The 6,616-nt window shown below is 38.2% G+C and overlaps 1 protein-coding gene across 3 annotated transcripts in view; it reads left to right on the top strand.

Moving 5' to 3' along the window:
- The first annotated feature begins 1,919 nt into the window (after positions 1 to 1,919).
- The window catches only part of LOC135199519 (uncharacterized), a 70,138-nt gene continuing 65,441 nt past the window's right edge, over positions 1,920 to 6,616 (top strand). For all 3 annotated transcript variants that reach the window (XM_064227640.1, XM_064227638.1, XM_064227639.1), the window contains exon 1: positions 1,920 to 2,562. The gene's annotated coding sequence lies outside the window, so the exon portion shown is untranslated. The remainder of the gene's footprint in view (positions 2,563 to 6,616) is intronic.

Here is a 6,616-nt window from a genome sequence, read left to right as displayed (position 1 = left end):
ATTCAGGAAATCTCTAGGGGGGGTTTTAATCCTACAGCTCCTCATTCAGGAATCTCTAGTTAATCCTACAGCTCCTCATTCAGGAGTCTCTAGTTAATCCTAGAGCTCCTCATTCAGGAATCTCTAGTTAATCCTAAGACTCCTCCATTCAGGAAGTCTCTAGTTTTTCAATCCTAGAGCTCCTCATTCAGAAGTCTCTAGTTGAATTCCTACTAAGCTTCCATCAATTCAGGAATCTCTAGTTAATCCTAGAGCTCCTCATTCAGGAGTCTCTAGTTAATCCTAGAGCTCCTCATTCAGGAATCTCTAGTTAATCCTAGAGCTCCTCATTCAGGGGAGTAACGGTCTTCTGTAATCCTACAAACTCCTCATTCAGGAATCTCTAGTGTAAATCTCTAGCAGTCCTCCCATTCAGGAGTTCTCTAGTTTAATCCTACATCTCCTCATTCAGGAATCTCCTAGTTAATTTCCTACAGCTACCTCATTCAGGAATCTTCTAGTTAATCCTAACAGCTACCTCATTTTCAGGGAAGGAATTCTCTAGTTAATCATACAGCTCCTCATTCAGGCGGAAGGGAATCTCTAGTTAAGGTTAATCCCACATTCCTCATTCAGGAATCTCTAGTTAATCCTACAACTCCTCATTCAGGAGTCTCTAGTTAATCCCACAGTCCTCATTCAGGAATCCCTAGTTAATCCCACAGCTCCTCATTCAGGAATCTCTAGTTAATCCCACAGCTCCTCATTCAGGAGTTCTCTAACGTTACATCCTAACAGCCTCATTCATTCAGGAAGTCTCTCGTTTAATCCCACAACTCCTCATTCTTCAGGAATTCATCTAGTAATCCTAACAGCTCCTCATTTCAGGGAATGTCTAGTTAATCCTACAACTCCCCCCTTCCTTCAGGAATCTCTAGTTAATCCTATAGCTCCTCATTCAGGAATCTCTAGTTAATCCTACAGCTCCTCATTCAGGAATCTCTAGTTAATCCTACAGCTCCTCATTCCGCGGAATATCTCTATTAGTTAATCCTACAGCTCCTCATTCAGGAAAATCTCTAGTTTAATCCTCCTAAGCCTCCTCAGTTTCAAGGAGTCCTCTAATTAATTCCTACAGCTCCTCATTCAAGGAATCTTCAGGTTAAATCCCTACAGATTTTCCTCAATTTCAGGAAGGAATCTTATTAGTTAATTCAATTACATCCTCCTCATTCAGGAGTCTCTAGTTAATCTTACAGCTCCTCATTCAGGAGTCTCTAGTTAATCCCACAGCTCCTCATTCAGGAATCTCTACTTCATTCTGCAGCTCTTTATTCAGGAGTCTATCTAATTCCTACAGCTCCCCCCTCAGGAATCTCTAGTTAATCCTACAACTCCTACTTAGGAGTCTAGTTAATCCTACACTTAACCCTCCAGGAGTCTCTAGTTAATCCTACGACTCCTACTTCAGGATTCTAGTTAGTCCTACAACTTCTCCTTCAGGAGTCTCTAGTTAATCCTACAATTCGTCCTCCAGGAGTCTCTAGTTAATCCTACAACTCCTACTTCAGGATTCTAGCTAGTCCTACAACTCCTCCAGGAGTCTCTAGTTAATCCTACAGCTGCTCATTCAAAAATCTATCAAAAATCTCTTGCGTTATTCCTACAGTCCATCGTCAGGAGTATTGGAATCCAGTGGTCTTTAGCCTGACGAAGGTACCTGCATTGGTTCTGGAAGCAGGTCTTAGCTGGCGAGGTACAGAGACGCAGGAGTAAAAGACCACCACTCTGGCGGCTGATGGGCGCGGGCAAGGTGTTGAGGAATAGGGGGAGGAAGAGTAGTAGGAGGAGGAGGGAATGAAGTCTTATGCTCCTCCCCCTCCCTACCTCCTCCTCTTAATTCTCTCGGTTCCTGGGCGAAAGAAGAAGAAGTCGACTCCAGCCGCATTTGGTCTGCGTCGGTGGCCGAGAGAGGAGGGGCGTTCAAGTGTTCCCTTCTGCCCTTTTCATCATCATCTTGTTCTTCTTAGTTTCTCGTCGCCCGTCGAAGTGACCGCATACATTTGACTTCGCGTTCTTGAAGTGATGTGGTATAGGAAAAGAGGGAATTAACAAGAATGGAAACTCAGTCTTTTGTTTTTGATTTCTGTTTTTCGATCCTCGAGATTCGCTTGTGAACATCGCCAGCAAAAACATCATCATCATCATCTGGGGTAAACAAACAAGAAAGGAGACAAGTTGTTTTGTTTTTTTTCGGTCTTGGCGGCGTGTGTCGAACTTGCTACATAAAAAAAAAAACGAGAGAGAAAACGAGATATATTGTGAGTGAGAGAGATAAAAGACACAAGATCCGAACTTCTTACTGACTGCCTGAAGGAGGGTGTCAGGTCATTTCCTAGTTAGAAAAAATACATATCCCGAAAGGAGCTTTATTGATTTTTTTTTTTTTTTTGGTGGACGCTTTGGTTTCACAAAAGCTCAGGAGAGCTGTGACGTCTCTCTCTCTGCCTTTCTGCATCTCCTCCTCGTCCCCCCCTCCCCCAAGGAGTCAGCAAGAAGGATACGAAGGCAAGAGTTCCTGAGGTAAGTAAGAGTTGTCCTCTCGAGGATTTGTGTTCTTGTAGAACCTCCAGGAGCAGCCAGTTCTTGGCTGCTGTCGAGTCTCGTCCAGTTAAGCTTTTTATTTGTCTTTGTTTTGGCTGTTTGTTATCTTTGATTCTTTGTTGCTGTTTTAATGTGAAAAACTGCTTAAGTAAACTTTCAGTATATGTATTTGCTTGTTTATATATATGTATTTATATACATATATATGTATGTATGTATGTATATATATAATATATATATATTATATATATATATATATCTATTTGGTATATATTCTTTGAGTGTGTTGTCATGAATAATCATCTTTGAATTATATATATATATATATATATATATATATATATATATATATATATATATATATACATACATATATACATAAAATCTTAGCATTTTTAGGTAAAAAAATATCCACACAGATAACGCTTAGGTAAAAATTTGAGATATAGAAGAATACAGAGTACACAAACGAATCAAGTAGAGGCACTCACTTAATCCCTACTCTCTCTCTCTCGCCTCTCTATCTTCTATCAGGAAACCTTGAATGACATCATGTATACTCAGTACTCTCTTTTCTACAGTTACCCAGCCAAGTAAACAGTCCAGTCGAGTATGTAAACAGTTCATCTCCGTAAACACCCGAAAACAGGCGGTTCGCTTTGCAAGTTCAAGGTCACGGACCAATGACCTCCACAGTCAAGTAGGAGGTGTTCAGAACGCACACCTGGGGACCTCAGCCCTTACCTCCAACTCCCTCCACCTCCTCCTCTCCCTTTCGGAGGAGGTGCCGCTGTAGGGATTATGCGTCCTTGGAGTGGCCGGACTTTCTGCCCCCTGGAATGAAGTAGTCTTTTTTTTTTCCTGAGTGGAGTGATTTTGGTTTAATCATCTCTGGAATGCAGTAACGTTAAGTTTATTGTTCCAGGAAATTACTTATGTTGGTTTTTTGTTCCTGGAGTGGAGTGATTTTGGTTAATCATCTCTGGAATGCAGTAACGTTAAGTTTATTGTTCCAGAAAATGAGTAATGTCTTTTTTTCCTGGAGTGGAGTGATTTTGGTTTAATCATCTCTGGAATGCAGTAACGTTAAGTTTATTGTTCCAGGAAATGAGTAATGTTGGTTTTTTTATTCCTGGAGCGGAGAGATTTTGGTTTAATCATCTCTGGAATGCAGTAACGTTAAGTTTATTGTTCCAGGAAATGAGTAATGTTGGTTTTTTATTCCTGGAGCGGAGTGATTTTGGCTTAATCATCTCTGGAACGCAGTAACGTTAAGTTTATAGTTCCAGGAAATGTGTAATGTCGTTTTTTTTTATTCCTGGAGTGGAGTGATTGTGGTTTAATCATCTCTGGAATGGCAAGTAACGCTTAGTATTAAGTTTTCTGGAATTGGTTTAATTCCAATCTCTGGAATTAGTTGTTCTGGAATGGTTTATCCTCTGGAAGCAGTAAACATTAAGGTTATTGTTCCTGGAATGGTTTAATCATCTCTGGAATGCAGTAACATTAAGGTTATTGTTCCTGGAATGGTTTAACCATCTCTGGAATGCAGTAACGTTAAGGTTATTGTTCCTGGAATGGATTAGTGTTGGTTTTCGTTTCCAGGAGTCGAATGATATTTGTTTAATCATCTCTGGAATGCAGTAACATTACGTTTATTGTTCCTGGAATTGTTTAATCATCTCTGGAATGCAGTAATGTTGGTTTTATTGTTCCTGGAATGGAGTAATATTAGTCTTTATTGTTTCTGGAGTGATTTTGATTTGATCATCTCTGGATACAGTAACGTTAAGTTTATTGTTCCAGGAATGGGGTAATGTTGGTCTTTATTGTTCCTGGAGTGGATTAATTTTGGTTTGATCATCTCTGGAATGCAATAATGTTAGTTTTATTGTCTCTGGAATTATATAAGAATAGAGTGATGCTGGTTTTTTGTTCTTGGAAAGGATTATTGTTGTTACTTTATTCCTGGAATGAGGTAATATTGGGGTTCATTGTCCCTGGAAAGGAACAGAGCTAGCTTTATTGTCCCTGGAATGGAATAATATTGGAGTTTTTTTGTTCCTGGAATTCAGTCATTCTTGTTTTCTTGTCCATGGACTGGAATAATGTTGGTTTTTATTCAGAGAATGGAGTAATGTTTGTTTTATTGTCCCTAGAATGGAATAGGTTGGTATGTTCTGTCCCTGGAATGGAGAAGGAAACAAAGTATTGTTGATTTTATTGTCCCTGGAATAGAGAAATAATCGTTTTTATTTTCACTGTAATGAAGTAATGTTAGTTTTTATTGTCCCTGGAATGGAGTAATGCAGGGTTTCTTGTCCCTGGAATGAATTAATGTTAGTTTTATTGTTTCTGGATTGGACGATTTTTCCTCTCTGGAATGGAATAATGTTAGTTTTTTTTGTTCCTGGAATGGACGATTGTTTTTTTTTCAACCTGGAATGGAGTAATGTTGGGCTCTTCTCACAGAATTAAAATCAAAATTTTGCCAATAATTTCTCCTCCAATCTTAAGCTCCCGTTCAATTTCCATCTCATTCGGGCCTGCGCTACACACGGACGCTTGGTTTCCACACCTTCAGACTTCTATGGACGTTAAACTCCTGGAACCTGTACGATTCGAGAAGTTAATCTCACCAGGAATCGTTCCCCCGTGGGAGAAAAATGAGGACTTGACATAATTGCCCAGCCTCTCCTCTGTTCCACTGGTCGCTTCATCTGTTTTGAGACATTCCTCTGTTGTTTCTTGGTTGTTTCTTGGTTGCTGGGCCCCTCGTGGGTAATGTTAAAGCTGCATGCTACATGGGTCTTATTTTTCAAGGTCAAGATACATACATACGTACATACATACATGAATAATTTAAAGCTATATTTAACCTCAGTCGTATCTTAAAAGCAATACATACATACATACATACATACATACATACAACATACATAGATACACACACAGGAGTCTTTTAATGTGGGTAATTCATAGGAATACATTATCTGTGCCTGTATATGCATATGCATCATGTATGCATACGTACATATAGAACAGGCCTTGCAGGAGGATAACTCATTTCATGTGATTGGCATTCATACATACGCGCAGAAATTCTCTGGAAAAAAATAATAATAATATTGAGAAGGGTACTACATTTTAAAAATAATGATCAAAATAATGATATTCTTACTATTATTTCAAATTGGTTTAATAATAATAATAATAATAATAATAATAATAATAATAATAATAATAATAATAATAATAATAATAATAATAATAAAATAAAGAAAATGGTAAATTTTTTAAATAACAAAATATAATAATCTACTCATTATATATAATTCTTGGGTTTTAGTAATTATATTGAAAAACTAATTATAATAATAACATAAGGATTTCGGTAAATCCACAGGTTTTTATCATTATTATCATTATTAATCCAATTTCAATTTCAACTATCAGTGTACCAATTATATAATTAGAATTATTATTATTGTTATTATTCTACCCAACTGTGTACCAATACCTATCCTTCTTCCCCCAAGTATTTGTCAATTTGTTTGTTTTTTTGTTGCTTTACCAAACCACCGGAAAAAAAGGAAAAAGTTCACAGCTCCCCAAACGTCTCCGGCAATAGTAGAATCGTGGCCACAACGAGGACCGTTAAAGAGACAAAAAGAGGTTAAGTGGAGAGTCCTGACTCCTAAAAGAGATTGTCTAGGACGTTTGCAGATGCTTGGGTATCGTTTAACACCTTGTTGCGGGTGGGTGTCTTGTTCTCCTGTAGTATACTTCGCTTTTCTAACTTTATTTTCGCTTACTCGGGGAGTAAGCCTGCGAACTACTTTGTTGTTGTTGTTCTTCTTCTTTTTGCTGTTCTTGCTGCTGTTGTTCTTGTTGGATAGCTAGGAAAGGTCTATGAAAACGCCTAAGTTAAGTTAAGTATATCTTAGTTTTACCAGACCACTGAGCTGATGAACAGCTCTCTTAGGGCTGGTCCGAAGGATTAGATATATTTTTACGTGGCTAGGAACTAATT

This window comes from Macrobrachium nipponense, chromosome 25 (genome assembly GCF_015104395.2).
Source record: "Macrobrachium nipponense isolate FS-2020 chromosome 25, ASM1510439v2, whole genome shotgun sequence".
Taxonomy (NCBI): Eukaryota; Metazoa; Arthropoda; class Malacostraca; order Decapoda; family Palaemonidae; genus Macrobrachium; species Macrobrachium nipponense.
The sequence above is the reverse complement of the archived record's forward strand: the minus strand, read 5'-3'. Positions and strand labels throughout refer to the sequence as shown.